This window comes from Electrona antarctica (assembly GCF_951216825.1).
Source record: "Electrona antarctica genome assembly, chromosome: 17".
Classification (NCBI taxonomy): domain Eukaryota; kingdom Metazoa; phylum Chordata; class Actinopteri; order Myctophiformes; family Myctophidae; genus Electrona; species Electrona antarctica.
The window spans coordinates 5,654,060-5,667,243 of NC_136798.1; the positions used below are offsets into that span (position 1 = coordinate 5,654,060).

At 43.8% G+C, this 13,184-nt stretch overlaps 1 long non-coding RNA gene across 1 annotated transcript in view; it reads right to left on the reverse strand.

The window, feature by feature from the left end:
- Window positions 1-1,291: 1,291 nt before the first annotated feature.
- The window catches only part of LOC306941430, a 52,263-nt gene continuing 40,370 nt past the window's right edge, over window positions 1,292-13,184 (reverse strand). The window contains exon 4 of the long non-coding RNA XR_013792143.1: window positions 1,292-1,357. This is a non-coding gene — a long non-coding RNA (uncharacterized lncRNA). The remainder of the gene's footprint in view (window positions 1,358-13,184) is intronic.

Consider the following 13,184-nt stretch of genomic DNA (forward strand, 5'->3'; position numbering starts at 1 on the left):
CAGCTGGTATAGGCCTACTCTGGATTATAATTATTTTTTAAACCTTATAGATTTGCAGATGTGTCAATGTGTGTCAATGTTATGATTTTGAATCCTGTTTAGCTGATATCAACTTATTGATATGGTGAGTATTTGAGCTTGCCCAGCACAGTTGTGCAGTCAGTTGTGTTGTCTCAACAGTGTAAAAGCCACCAATTTGGCACTCTTTGGCCCGATTCATACTGTACAACCGCACATCCCAAAAATAGCCCATCTGCAAGAGCTTGTAGATTGTCTATTTCTGCCACGTGTTCACCGTCATAGGACAGACGGAGCATAAATAATAGATTTTGTCGTATGGCGGTGCCACGGCATCAATTAAGCATTCGGTAGAAAAAGCCGATGTACCCGAGCAAAAACCTAGAATTATGTTGGATGAGCCTGGCTTATAAACTGTATGCAGTGTATATTCTTGTCGCGACTAGCGAGGATCTGAACAGTAATCCGACCAGCCAAAAATAGCAACCATAGTGAGTTGACAATGTAAGGGAATGTCTCGGTCCAACTTTATTAGAATGTTGCTTTTGAATGCTCTTAATGTTTTAAGTGTAAAACCCTTTTTTTCTACTGCCTGCGACGTGGAAGCTATAAATAGTATGCATAATAAATCCTTTTTTTACACAACGGAAAAAGATGATTTTCATTAAAAAAATGCTATTGTCTAACACTGACTGTCCTGCTTTTCTTCACAAATGAAGATGCCCCATCTCCCCATGAGATAGGGCAGCAGACGCCCCATCTCCCCATGAGATAGGGCAGCAGACGCCCCATCTCCCCATGAGATAGGGCAGCAGACGCCCCATCTCCCCATGAGATTGGGCAGCAGACGCCCCATCTCCCCATGAGATTGGGCAGCAGACGCCCCATCTCCCCATGAGATAGGGCAGCAGAAGATGCCCCATCTCCCCATGAGATAGGGCAGCAGAAGATGCCCCATCTCCCCATGAGATAGGGCAGCAGACGCCCCATCTCCCCATGAGATAGGGCAGCAGACGCCCCATCTCCCCATGAGATAGGGCAGCAGACGCCCCATCTCCCCATGAGATAGGGCAGCAGATGCCCCATCTCCCCATGAGATAGGGCAGCAGATGCCCCATCTCCCCATGAGATAGGGCAGCAGATGCCCCATCTCCCCATGAGATAGGGCAGCAGATGCCCCATCTCCCCATGAGATAGGGCAGCAGATGCCCCATCTCCCCATGAGATAGGGCAGAAGCCCCATCTCCCCATGAGATAGGGCAGCAGACGCATTGCAGAAGTTTAGAGAAGCGGACTTGCATCAGGCTGTCGATTCGATCGATTCCCCAGATGTGTAAATCTAAAAGGAAATATGGGACGAGGGCAGGGCTATCACGATCATGAACGATTAATTGTCATACTAATAATTGAGATTAACAACGTAATTGTGGTTTTGGAATTGAACATCGGAACATATAAATCAAAATGACATGTCTGGCTTTTGGGCTTTGTAAACAACCGACACACACACACAAATAGGCCCCCTATTCATAATTTTCAACCTGGGTGTCCCTATTTTGGGCATGTAATAATAATAGGCGAACAAAATTGTACAAACATTTTCAAAAACAGTTAAAGATAAGACTCATTGTGAGCCTTATTGATCTGCTATACATGGTTAAACTGATAACAAAGACTCTGATCATTTATTAAGATATTTTCAAAATTCCTTAGAGCTTTGTGAATTTAATAAATTGATGTTGCTCACAGTGTGAATCAGTCATACTGTACATGTCAGCTTCCTATTCAATTCCACAAACAGTTTATCGTTTTCCTCATCGATACATTGCATGTCTGATGCATTTAGTTGTATTGGCACATCTTGGAGCTGATGATGTATGAGCCGTAGGGCACATGGCTATGTTCAATCAATCCTGCAAATATCTCTCCCCAGATGTACTGATGTTAAACTACAAACCTATCCACTCTTTCTTTATTGAGGTGGACACGACAGTCGGCAGCACCCGTCTTCTTTAAGTTCAGTTACAGGTGACACGTTATAGTACTAACATTTTGTCCTGGGCCACAACAAGACAAATGAGATAAGCTCATTGATTTGGCTCCGTCTTGAAAAACGAAGTAATTAGAGTTCATGTTAATAGGGTAAATCATATCAATAATATTTTCAAAAAATGTCAGTCATACAGATGGATACGTTTTAACAGTACTTGTTGAGCAACGTTCTCAAGATAGGTAGTGCATTTTCACTCTTACAGCCAGCACTGTACAAATATTAAAATGATGGATGCCACCATGTGCAATAAAACAATCAAAATTCCACTTAGTCAAGCATTGCAATATGATATAGAATCTCAGTTGACCTCTAGGGTAACTGTTAAACCTTACAACACAGTAGCCTGCGTTAAGTGGTTCTGCCATAAATCTGTGCATTCCCACACTCCAAACCTTACATTAAATTAATAAATGACACTTATGCAACCCACAGAGGCATTCCATAAAAAAAGCCATTCCCACATCGGATTCAAAATTAATTAAGTTACAAGCTCATCTGCACTAATTACAAATCCCGATCAGATAATGAAAATAGCACCATCTGGCACAGCAAGTGGCAGGCTGGGAACGAAAGCAGTTGAGAGAGAAGAATCTTCAGGAGGGAGAGATAGAAAGACAGCATAAGAGAGGGTGGGGGGGATTGTGTTACTGGGAGACAGAGGATGAGCAATGTCTCTGGCCTAAAGATTCTTTGAGTTTATTCTCTCTCTCTCTGTAAGTGTAACCAAAACATGCCATTATAGGTTTCAAAAAGCGCACACACACACACACACACTCCAGATTGAGTCTCACAGGAAATGAAATATTCATGTGAGTCCTGGATTTTATCTGCTGCCTCTCACACAGCCTTGCGTCTCTTCCACCATGCGGCATGACCACTACCACCGCTAGAGTCAACGTAAACACAACCACCGCTAGAGTCAACGTAAACACAACCACCACTAGTCAACGTAAACACAACCACCGCTAGAGTCAACGTAAACACAACCACCACTAGTCAACGTAAACACAACCACCGCTAGAGTCAACGTAAACACAACCACCGCTAGAGTCAACGTAAACACAACCACCGCTAGAGTCAACGTAAACACAACCACAGCTAGAGTCAACGTAAACACAACCACCGCTAGAGTCAACGTAAACACAACCACCGCTAGAGTCAACGTAAACACAACCACCGCTAGAGTCAACGTAAACACAACCACCGCTAGAGTCAACGTAAACACAACCACCGCTAGAGTCAACGTAAACACAACCACCGCTAGAGTCAACGTAAACACAACCACCGCTAGAGTCAACGTAAACACAACCACCACCGCCAAGCAAGCCAACAGTCATCCCTCCCCACAACAGCTACTGTCACCAGGAACAAACCAGTCACTATCGATATAGCCTACTGTATATCAAGGGTCTTCATTCAATGTTTATTCAGGCCAAGGATATATATAGAATAGATGAAGCATGGACCCCTACTTCATATTGTATAAAATTGTTTTGCAGATTACTTTTTCATGGACACCACTATCGTCAGGTGTTGTGTAAAGTAACATTATTACTGTCTCCACCAGGCCGAAGGCATGGGGAGAGAGTATGTTTTGTGTGTGTGTGTGTGTGTATATATATATATATATATATATATATATATATATATATATATATATATATATATATATATATATATGTGTATGTGTATGTGTATGTGTATGTGTATGTGTATGTGTATGTGCATGTGTATGTGTATGTGTATGTGTATGTGTGTGTGTGTGTCTGTTACCAGCTAATCTCCGGCACCGTTAACCCAGTCGGTGCCAGGGCAGGAATTTCACGGCGGCCACGGCGGCCATGGCCGTCGTTGCCCCTCTCTTTGGCCGTGTGCCCCTCGAAAAAGTATATGCCCATACGGCCACAGTGGCCGTGGTGCCCCGACCGGCGCCCACAGAAGTTCATTTTACCGTTTATCGCAATTTTCCAGTCATTACGGTAACCAATGTTCCCCTCACGTCCCGCGCAGAACAAATTTGTGTTGTAGTTGTGTTGCCATTTGCAAAGTGGTTTGATTATTTTGCGGTACTTTGCCTTAATAACTACCCCCGCTGCCGCTGGTCGTCATGACGCGCGCATACACACACACACACACACACACACACACCCGCACGCCTCCTCCTCCGCGCCACACATACACGCACTGACAGAGTAAACAGAGGGCATTTAGCCCACACGCTGCCTACTAGTGTAGCTAATCTAGCTATCTGGTCAAACTGCAACTATCACTCAAAACAAAACAATGTTTCCTACAGTTGCGACAGTGTGGCGGTCCTACGTCACATGTATTAACGTTGGTCGGACATGGTCCAGCTGATTTCCTTTTGTCTAATGCGAAACAGCGTGGCTGTCCATACAAGGAGGAGATCTACCGAATCTATCTAGCCCACCAAAACAAACATAAATGTACTTTTGCGTCGCATTATGGATAGCGACAGAAAGACACCATGGATATAATTAAACAATTGTTCCCCTGTGCACAGCACACACTGTCTCCAGGTAAGAACAAAAAACTGATTTGAAGCTGCACTTTCACTTTGTGTTGACTTACTGCAGAGTCCTCAGTCCTGCAGCGGTGCAGCCCCACAATGGAGAAATTATCTTATCTGTCACTAACCTCTCTACAATGCCATGTTATTCAATATATTAGTTTAGCACAAAATATAGGCTTTTCTAAACCAAGCCCTTATTCAAAAGTTATGTAGGCTGTCATTGTATTTTATGTGAATTAACTCAGTTTAACCCAATGATTTAAATTTCAAGGACCCCCAAATTAAATTTATATTAATTAGCCTAGGGTGACAGCCTGACAGGGTCCTAGGCCATTTCATTATGATTTTCATCTCTGGACTGGGTCCCCAAAACATGTTTACAATATTTTACAACAGTAGCTACTTATATTTTGTTATTTAAAGCTGTGATTATTTATTTAAGAAGCACTGTTCTGAACCAATGTTCATCGGAAAATCATTTTTTAATTGATGGCCTTCATGCCCTGGCACTTGGCCTTGTGCCCTTAAAAAGTTGACCACACTAAAGGCCAAGTGGCCTTGCCCCTAAAAGGATGAAATTCCAGGCCTGGTCGGTGCCAAATTTTGGGCACACTCCCTGGATGCCAACGATGAACCTCTGCCCCAAATTTTCCAGAACAGCCTGTTATAGCGCCATCAGGAGATCGACTTTTGAAAAACACATTTTTTTGTATTACTCCTCCAGATTCTGTCCAAAAATCCAGCAAATCGCTACACACTATCTCTATTGTAATTTGTTCAAGACGGATCTGTCCGATATTTCATATTCAATCCTAATTGGCTAACATTGGCTTTCAAAGTTTGCAGGATTGGCCCGTTTTGAACAAAAAGCCTCAAATCATGAACGCAGCGTGCAATTTACGTGAAATCTTTCACAGACTTTCCTACTAGGCTGAGGAATATATCCCACTCTTTTCACATTGGCCTGTTATAGTGCCACCAACAGGTGGATTTTTGCAAAACACATTTTTGGAACAAAATGCCTCAAATCATCCAATTGCCATCCAAGGCGTAAGAAGAAATGGCACCCTTTTCACATTGGCCTATTATAGCGCCACCAGGAGGCCACAACCTGACCTGCCCTGGTGGAGACCTGTGCCCCGAGGGGCACTTTATCTAGTTATTATTATTGCGACTGAAGGTCGCAGTTAACTATATGGAATTGTGAATTTCCCGTCAGTCAGTCAGTGTATCACTCAAAATCCCCATACATGGGGAAAGCACCCATATATTGTGCCCAGGTCTTGTGACATCATCAGAGATGAAGATCACTGATGTCATAGTAAATGCGAACTGCAGTCGCAATTAATCCCATACATGGAGATCCCTGATGTCATCAATATTAGTATATGGATATATACCAGAACCTGTTCTGATATTCCATATGTTGATCCTTCCACTTCGATGTCTCCCTTTTGACTGATACCTGTCAATTTAAACTCTAGACGGGCCTCCCCTAAAGTTATTCTTGCAGCAGCGCCCCGGCAGCCAGCGAAAACTAGAGTTCTCAACAGGCCCGAGAATTAAGGCCTGGCCCTACCTGGGCCCTCATCAAACCCTGTACACTCAAGACACTGCCCCTGCTGCCACCCTTAGATCCCCATGTATGGAGCTGACCTGTTCTGACATTCCATATGTTGATCTGACCTCATCAAACCCTGTACACTCAAGACACGCTCCATATATGGCCAGTGCACGCGACCTAGGTCGCTTCTCGGCCTCAGGCGTCTTACTGGTCATACTTTGTTTTGTTTTTTGCTTACACAATCCTTTCTATGAATATGTTGGATTCGTGCTAATTCAGACATTTAACCTTTCAATCCATTGGCTCAGCTGTAGTTGGTCTATGTCTTTCTATAGCCAATCTACAGGCTTATAACACGTGAGGTAAATTAAAAGATGTGATTACTTGTGCAGGGGCTGTGGTTTCTTACTGTAGTGGTTGTCTGTGTAGCCTTAGACAAAAAAAACTAAAGAGCATTAGCTCCACCTAGAGGTTTCCCATTACTCAGCAACTTCTCCAATGTAATTATTCCACTTCTGTGGAACGTTTAATTCTTGAATGTACAATCTTTCAAACAGCCTTCTTAGGGGAACCAATTTACAATTTAGGCATTTAGCAGAGGCTCTTAATCCAGAGTGACTCACATTAAGCAAGAACAAAATAGCATGGCAATACATCACATACTGTACATAACAAGTAGTTATCATGAAATGTACATGCGTAAGCTAAGAACGTAACAGTGGAACATCTATATAATGAAACTGTACAAGTGCTATGTCTACAGAAAATGCTATTCTAGTGCTGTCTACATACAATGCTATAGGTCTGTATAAAATGCTATCTAAGTCGCTATCTAAGTCTAGTGCTATCTAAGTTACATAAATTGAGCCTTTGCATATGCCTGTAAGGTCGTCGGGTTATGGCAAGTGATGGCCATGATGGAGCCTGAAGAGGTGGGTTTTCAGACTACGGCGGAGGATTGGGAGTGAGGCTGCAGTTCTGATTGTAATGGGAAGTGCATTCCATAGTTTTGGAGCCAGAAGGGAGAAGAGTTTGGGGCGTGTGGAGCGTTGTCCCTGCGTTTTTAGTGAAGGTACTTCCACTTTGTTCTTTTGAGTTTCCTTTCCTAGTCTATTCCCCTTTTGGTGTTTTAACTAAGCATTATGTTATACTTTAGCTATTGAAAAATAGCAGATCTACAAGCTCATAGCGTGCCACCGAGTGGCGCGTTATGAGCTTGTAGGTCTGCTATTTTTGAAAAATCGTAAAAATGCGGCAAAAAATCTTAGGTATATATTCTTTCAGAGCGAACGTTTTTTTTATTTTGACGTCAGGTCAAAATGGGTTAAGCCTTAGTTATAGTTGCACACAGGTGACGCAGACTTTCGGTCAGTGACACCTGACCTGACCAGCGTGCATCAAGTATTATTAACATCAAGTATAAAGCAGGCCTTTAGACCTCCATGCAACACATTCCACCAGAGGCCTGAACAGCGAACTGGTGCTGCTGAATATGAAAGAGTTTAAACGGACATGGATGGGCGAGCTCACGATCAAATGGTGATCTACAAGCGAGCTTGTAGAAAGCAGCTCGGGGGTCAGAGCAAAAGGACAACCAGGAGGAGTCGTGTCCTTAAAGACACTTGCATGTACATTTCAGTTCATTGTAAAACTCAGCAACAAAAGTTCGGAAACTTTACTTTGGTCCATTATCTCTCCACTTTAATTGCTATTGTATTTTACATCATTTTAATCGTTGATTAGTCATCTTTACAACAAGGTATAGATTGTAAGGATCAAGGATGGAATGGCCTGCCGTGATTACAGATCTCAACCCATTTGAACTCTTGTGGGATCAGCTTGGGCATGCTGTACGTGCTAGATTGACCAACAGAACCACGTTGGATGACTTGCAACAAAACCTGGTTGAGGAATGGAAAAGTGGAGAAATAATGGTTGTTGTAATCTATAGATGCAGTATTTACAACGCACATTGTCTGATGCTCCTCCACAGCAGCCAATAAATCAGGTTAATTATTATTAGTCTATAGTCTAGATCACTTTTTTTTTTACCATAATTACAGCGAACAAGCAAAGCCAATGCCATGGCCGTGGCGTGCACTGTGGGAAATAGCTACAGTATGTCTTTTCACAGATTTCACCCCAGTGTAATCAGCAGGCTACACATTTCAGCATAACTTCTGCAGCATTTCAGAAACACACCAAGTTAAGACTACATACCTGCTAATAGAAAATTAGCCTGTCGGATCAAATAGCTGAACATTGTGATAGTGTGAGATCTATAGACTGATGGACAGTAGATGTAAGATGAAATGAATAAATTTTACTACAATCTGTCACTTTGAAGTAGAGCATATTGTATATTTGGGACAACATTTGGGAATGGGAGTTAAGCGTAACTAATGCTCGTTCCCATGAGGTTGTCACTACAGCCAAAAATAACTGATCTCCAAGTTAGCTGCATGGAGCACAATTAGATCATTAAAATAAACATGATCTGAAAATACACTTAACGCGTTAAGGGGGTTAAGATGGGTGGGCCGAGGACGCTTCTCAGATTGTCCAGTCAGTGGGCCTTGATCCAGAACACGGTTGAGATTCTCTGGTGTCCAGGGTCAAAAGGTCAAGGGCAGCTGGTGTCCAGGGTCAAAAGGTCAAGGGCAGCTGGTGTCCAGGGTCAAAAGGTCAAGCGCAGCTGGTGTCAAGGAGGAAAAAAGGTTTGGAACCGTTGGTATAGAGGGAAAAAGGTTGGTTACGGCTGTTGTAGGGGGACCGCTGGTAAAGCCTGGGAACAGCTGCTTCAGTCGTCTATATCACGGCGTTGGGATCGATGGTCGGGGTCTCGGTGGCCGTTCGCCTGCCGACGAGAATCACGGCGAGGAGCATGAGGAAGATGGCCACCGTCCCCACCACTCGCACCACCGTCACCCCCACGTAGAGACCATCAGAGCAGGCTGGCTGCAGGGAGGAGGGGGAGGTGGAGGAGGAGGAGGAGGAGGGGAAGTCGATGGATGTCTGCAGCTCTCCGTTGGTCGTCTTAACCTGACATGTAAACTTCTTGGTCTGGTCGTGTCTGTCGATGGTCAGAGTGCTAGAACATGCGGTATCCTGAGTGTTTTCTACCAGGGTAGTGCTGTCCTTTATCCAGCTCACAGTGAGACGTGCACATCTATTATAGTAGTCAAACCCATGCAGATGACATTTCTGTTCTGTCCCACTGTTTATTGTGGTGACGTCCAGTACAAACAGCTGAATCCATTGATCTCGAAGGTTTCCGTTTTCATATTTTCGACAGGTATATAAACCAAAATCTTCAGCCGTGACATCTTTAACAGTCAGAGAGCAGTCAGACTCCAATCTCAGTCTGACTGCTGTATCTAGTTTACTCAATTTAATCAATTTAATCACACCACGCTCAGCCACAGTAACAGTATTGGAACCTAGTTTTGAGTGAAGCCACCTAGTTGTCAAACAGCCAGTCTCTCCAGGTATCGGGTTACATGGCAGGTTGACGGTGTCTCCAGAGCGTGTGTAGATCTCAGCAGTCACAGCAGTGTCCTGTAGAGAGTTGTCCACTCTCAGCAGAATGAAAACCACTTGAATCCATTTGATCCCAGACATTCTGATCTCAACTTTGTCTATTTTGGCGTCTGTCTGTCTCTCTGAGCCGTCTCTCTCTCAGTGTGTCAGTGAGGATGGAAACATACAGGCACTAGGTGTTGTGTATAAACCAGTATATGGGGACATTGTTGTGGTCGAAGTCAGTTCCTCAATCTTTAGCATGACATTCTGCCGAGGGTTTCCTGTGAAAACCCTCAGTGCACAATACACTTTAATGTCTCTGTATTTAGAGGCCTTTATAAGCCATTATTATTATTAAAGGACCAAGCAGTTCTGAAAGAACTTGGTCCTTTTTTGAAATTGCTATTTATTTTCTTCCGCCAAAATAGCAGTTCTGGCTGAACCGTGCAGTCGGTTTTCGCGAAATTTGTTGATATGGTAGAGGGCCATGCCAAACAGTGAGGATGCGAAGCCCACAACCATTGGCCAAAGGGTGGCGCTATATTGAAAATGCAAACTTTGACCACGCATAGCTCATGAACCGTTTGACCGTCGGCAATGAAACCTCGACACACATAATGCGTCTCCTCATGCCGAACAAGTTCCGCGGACCTCTGACCTCTAGATTGATGGATATATTATAGATATGGACACGTATATATCAATCAGTTGATATATTATAAAACAGCTAGGTGCATAGACTGCACACAAGAGGAGAGCGTAAGTTGAGACAGCTGTTTTTCTATACAATGCAATCTGTGGTAATTGGCTCACGGTAAGATCCTTTGAGATTATGCTTAGTTATTTACAACTAGGCTTGAAGAAACAGAGCTTTTGTTAGGGGGTAATTAAACCCCACAGGGGTCTGCGTGAACTCCTTACCCTAGCTGCATCCATAAGATAACAGCTGCATGGCATATCTTAGGTCAAGCTCTGCTCTGCTCTATCTGTCTGTCCTGTCTGTCATGAATGCAACGTATCTTTGTCAAATATGCATCTAGAGTCAAGAATACAGTCTAACTATTTCATTGCAGGTGTTAAATAATGTTCTGTATATTTTATATGGTACATTCATTCTTATTGGTATAGTTACATCTGTTGCAAGTTCTCATAGGAAACCTTGCATGACAGTCCTGGCTCACTGATTGGCCAGTAAGTAAGGACACTTCTAAGTCCCACCCTCAGGAGAGGGAGGGAGTTTTAAACTTGCATCAGTATATAGACTACATGTTTTCGTTCCTATGGTGTGCTCACTCGTACTAAGCTGATTTGAATATGCGTGTGCGGTGACTCCAAGGGCCATTGTCCCCGAAATTGCCTTGTAAAGCTGCATTCGTATCTCTTTCAATAAAACTTGGATACAACTTTAAGACAAAGAAAACTCTCCGTTTGGACTTCCTTGACACGCCGACACCACTGCAAACTACACAGAACCGTTATTAAATATACATCAGATGGTGCCGAAGCTCGGTTGCAGAGGAGCCCTCGTCTTGAGCTGGGTGAGTTTAAATTATTATTACAGCTGTTTCACGAGGGGAGCCTGGTAAATTCGATCCAGGGCCGGATCTGTGCATAGGCCAGTGGTGGGGTGTCTCGGAGCGCGGGATTTTTTCTTTTTCTTGCTGAGCAGTAGGCAACGCATTCCATTTACCATTGTTTTATTTTAACTGTAAACGCCGGGCGAGCAAAAACCTCGTCCTAACCCCTGGTTTAAATTTAATTTTTTACGACAATTAAGTTGAAACTCTGTTTTTGTAATGTTCCGCCGTCAATGTGGCGGTTCATTATAAAAACATATACCTGGCCAAACGTGCAGAAGATATGGCGTAGCCATATAGAACATTACCTTTGCTCCTTTTGGGGAGCGTGGATTCTGAGTAGATTGCCTCATAGGTTAAAGCGATTTCAAACGGCACACGTTTTTCGGGGAACCGGTGGGGTTGTGGATAGTAGCATGCGTGCACACTACACAGTTGCCGCAGTGCTGTTCTGACACCGCTAGGAGTTCCGGAAGGCGCGTGCGGTTTGCGAGCGTTTTTCATGACCACGTTCTATTTGCGTGGCGGTTCTCGTATTAAATGGAGTGCACAATATTTGGACGGTTTTATGCATTCCTGAGGGCTAGCCGAAAGTGTTTAGTGGGATAACTGTGGCCCCACGTTACTGGGTGTATCGGATATAGAGAGTCTGAAGTTTTGGATTATTAATATTAATATTTATTAATATTGTTCTTCTGAGATTGTTGTCAGACTACGCAGACCAGTAAGATGAGCCGGCGAGCGTATCGCAAAACTGAGATTTTGTGACGTATATATATATACGATGCTAAAGGTGCGCGCACTGATGTGTACGTGTGTTTTTTTTTGCTTACATTGCTGCTGGGGAAATGTGCTTGCATTTATGGTGATTGTTTGGTTATGATCACTTTGTGCTGGCACTATTTCCTCCTAGCGGTGATTTGTGGAAAGACACGGGTGTACGTTTAAATGTTTTACACCTTCGTATAGTGGGGGTGGGGGTCTCTGCTCGACGGGGTATGGGGTCCTTTGTTTAAGAAAAGTACAGGGGCTTTTGCTGAAACATCGCGTGGGTCTGTGTGGAGTGTGGCTTTATTCTGGGATTGGATGAGTATTTCTCTTGTATAAGGGCTAGTCTGTTTTGAGCAGCGCTACACACAGATGGGCGGGATGTGACGGGAGAGTCGTATTTCCTTTGTTCTGTGGACAGGTAAAGTTATGTTGTTGCTACACTTTTGCCAATGATTTGTCGTCAGCGTACTGCTTTCCACGTTTGGGCGTATTGTTTTGGGGGAGTGGGTAACCTATATGAGGAGCAAGTGTTTCCAGGAATCGGATCTTTTTTCGCTTTTTAAATGTTTCTGCATTACTAAACGTGCGTCTTACATTCGATTAGGTTACGCTTTGCTTTTCATTGTGTGTGTGGTTGCTCTTCCTGTGGGGCCTGAGTGGGACGTGCAGCGTGCTGATTAATTTTTGCTGTTTGTATCATTTGGGTGACGCTCATATTGAATGTGCTCATCTTGTTGTTAATATCTCTTCGTGGCCATTTTGGTTTTCCCAGTGGCATTGCGGCTCTTTGAGTACTGGCTGGCTATCCGGCGGCCGTACTGTCTTTGTTCCCGTTCGGGAGCGTTTCTTTATTTTTTACAGTCTCCTCATACTTCCGGTGTGTGAGCGGGTTTGTTCTGGGTTGGCTAGGGGCGTGGTTTTTGTTCTTTCTGTCAGCAACTACTGCTCCCTTGTGCCGTTCCGTGCGCGTGCGTGTGCGTGCACTCCTCTCTTTCGCTCCCGTTTTCCTTGGGAAATTAGGACGTTTCCTTTGGGGTGGATCAGTTTTATTTCTGATTTAATCAACGTTATTGGGGTTACGTGACCGCATGTGTTCTGGTGCTGCCATGGGTCGTTTGACTCGTTTCCTCTGTCTTTGGCTTGACA